Here is a 3,175-nt window from a genome sequence, read left to right as displayed (position 1 = left end):
TTCTGGTTTCTGTTCTGTCTGAACAGAGCTTTGAGTTTCAATCTTCCCCATCCTTTACCACTATCTTTCTTAAAGCTATTGAGGAGAGAGTCAGGGGGATGATAAGGAATGGAAGATGGCTGAAAGAAATGATTAATAGGATTCTAAAATCTTATATAGTTAAAAAGAAGTTACTATAGGGGTGCCTTCTATATTCTAAATATGTGAACTTAGCTATACCCCAGAAAATTTATCCCATGTTCTCAAAAATCTTTGTTCATTTTCCTTTAGTTATAATTTCAGATAATTTCTTCCTTTTGTTCAAATGGTTTTTTCCATTTTATCTTAAATCTTATGCCACATAAATAAAATAACTTTAATTTTGTCTCTATCTATCTATCCATCTATCAATCATCTATATTTAGTTGAAAATGTATAGGGAATACTTTTGCAGTTCATAAGCATGATGATTGGGTTTTCACACTCCTGTGTGAAATGTACCTTCCTCAAACCTTGTTATAACATCAGCACATCACCTAACATGAAAAAAAAAATGTATACAGAAGCAACTTATACCATAAAGAATAAGTAGCTTAGAAAGATATGTTTCTCAGGTTCAGCTAAGACATAATGTGTCTTTCTGGCTAACAAAACACTATGATTTCAAGTATTTTTCATTTTGCATTTATTGTTCCCAAAATATAAATGGATATGGCTCAAATATAAATCAAAAGCATAAGATTAGATTCATGGGCTTACAATAAGGTCCTTAATCCTGCTTCCAAAATTCCCATTAAAATTGTCTACAAACTATGAAAATGTGAGAGGAAAATGTTCATGCCAGAAAAGATAGCTAAAGAAAAGTATCACCCATATACCAGAAAACTGGTGGAATTTCTGCTAGATTCAATGTCAAAGACACCATTTTCAATCAAATCAAATAAAAAGATAAATCACTACTACACTCATTAGCAACATTTTACACAATCCCACTTCCTCCACTTTCTTTCAAGTACATAATATTTTTAGTCAGTATTTAGAGTAAAACCCTAAGTAGGCTCCTTCAAATGATACCCATTAAGTCAGAAAGGCTTTAACTGCACAGCCCTCATTAAACATTATTTGGATCTCTATCACCATCAAGAAACAAGAAAATTTTAAAAATAGTCATTACCAAAATTAATTCCCTCCCACAATGTTCCTGGGTGGCTGAATCATCAAATGGTACCCTACTAGGAGTCTCTCTTTCATCTGAGGTCACCTAATCATAAACATTTCTTTGTGAAAATTTTGAATGGAGATCCACAGTTATTATCAACAAAAGCCAACTCAAGTATTTTATTAATTTCAAATCAATATTGGCAAATATATGCAGTTAATTAAACTGTATGAATTTGATGATGAGCCAACATAAAACAGTTTTTTTTTTCTCCTTACAGCACTCTTCTCTATTTGATATGGTTTGATTCTGTGTCCCTACCAAATCTCATGTTGAATTGTAATCCCCAGTGTTGGTGGTAGAGCTTGGTAGGAGGTGATTGTATCATGAGGGTGGTGTTCATGAATGGCTTAGCACCATCCCCTCAGTGCTGTTCTCATGATAGTGAGTTGGTCAGTTATTGTTAGATCTGGTTGTTTAAAAGTGTTTAGTGTGCACCTCCCATCTCTATTTCTCGCTTCTGCTCTGGCCATGTAAAACGTGCTTGCTTCTCCTTCGGCTTCTGCCATGATTGTTAAGTTTTCTGAGGCCTTCCCAGAAAGAGAAGCCACTATGCTTCCTATACAGCCTGCAGAACTGTGGGCCAGTTGAAACTCTTTTCTCTATAATTACCCGGTCTCAGATATTTCTTTACAGCAGTGCAAGGATGGACTAATACACTATTCAAAAGTTATTCCTAGAGTAAATGCAGAGATTAAACAAATACCAAACATCCAGTTGTTGAAAAATATGACAGCCTTTCTTTGGGGCATCTTGTTTTCCATGATTTATTCACATGGGACCCCATTTTGCTTGGCCTGTAATGGTAGAAAGTCCCCTTCCTCTCCTATTTTCCTCCTACCAAGAACTCCTATTTTAACCTTTTATTTTCTTCCCCAGGCCTTTATGTTTATAGACAAAAATCTGTGTTGTGTTGGGTTATCGTTGGGGATAGCATAGCTTGTTCAACCAATTCTTAAGTCCTGAGAAAGGAGTTTAGCTCCAAATGTCTTTTTACCACTTATATATGTGGACTTTTTCCTTGGCTTCAGCCTCTAATTCCCACTTCTGTTGCAACAAGAATCTCACATTCAACATGTTCTTAGACACGGAGGCTTTTGTAATTCAAAGATACTACAATGCTGTGAAAGTGTTCTGCAGCCAACAGTTATGGAAGCAACAATCTGACAAAAATTCTTAGAGAAGCCATCAAGCAAGGGAATAATCCAAGCTAGGGAAGAACTATTTAGACATGAAAAATTGTCTTTCTAAATTATTAATAGTGATGATGCATCTAAAATAGATGCTTTTTTACTCCCTCTATCCATAAGTGGAATTTATTTTCTCTTCTCTTGAATCTAGACAGGCGATGTGATAGCCTGACCAACTCAATATGGTGGAAATGATGCTGCGTCTGTTTCTGAGTCCAGATCCTTAAAGATTGGCACCCTCCATTTCCTGACTCCTACAACACTTGCCATGTATATTCTACTGCCCTGACACTGCCATTTTGAATGGACCATGTAGAAAAATCACTTGGAGCAGCCCAGAGACTTCACAAAAAGAAAACATTTCTTAGCCCTCCAGCTATCCCAGGCCCCAGGCCACTGCAGCACTCCATAGACAGCCATGATTAAAAAGACAAGCTACCCCTACCTGGACCTGTCCAAACCGCAGATTCATGAACAAATGTGATGATAGTTGATATTTTAATCCATTCAGTTTTGTGGTTATTTGATAGATAAGCAGAACATATAGTAGAAGCAGAACATACAGTACAGAAAATAAAGTAACATATAAAAGACAAACTCAATAAACTCCCTGAAAGAAATGTCTTAAGAAAGTGACAAAAATTATGAGGAAATTATAGCTTTGAGGTAAAGATATAGAAAACTTGACATAAAAGTAGAAACTTGAGAAAGAGAAAATATACCTTGCTCTTGTTTCTACATGATATGGCCATAAATTTTATTTCTCTAGAATATTTTTCAGTTTAAA

At 35.5% G+C, this 3,175-nt stretch overlaps 1 non-coding gene across 1 annotated transcript; it reads left to right on the top strand.

Annotated features, from left to right (window-relative positions):
- Nucleotides 1-421: 421 nt before the first annotated feature.
- LOC129487108 (small nucleolar RNA U13) lies at nt 422-526 on the top strand. The gene has a single exon (XR_008659230.1). It is a non-coding gene; the product is annotated as a small nucleolar RNA U13 (small nucleolar RNA).
- Nucleotides 527-3,175: the final 2,649 nt, after the last annotated feature.

This window comes from Symphalangus syndactylus, chromosome 7 (genome assembly GCF_028878055.3).
Source record: "Symphalangus syndactylus isolate Jambi chromosome 7, NHGRI_mSymSyn1-v2.1_pri, whole genome shotgun sequence".
In the NCBI taxonomy this organism is placed as follows: Eukaryota; Metazoa; Chordata; class Mammalia; order Primates; family Hylobatidae; genus Symphalangus; species Symphalangus syndactylus.
This window is presented reverse-complemented; position numbering and strand designations above follow the sequence as displayed.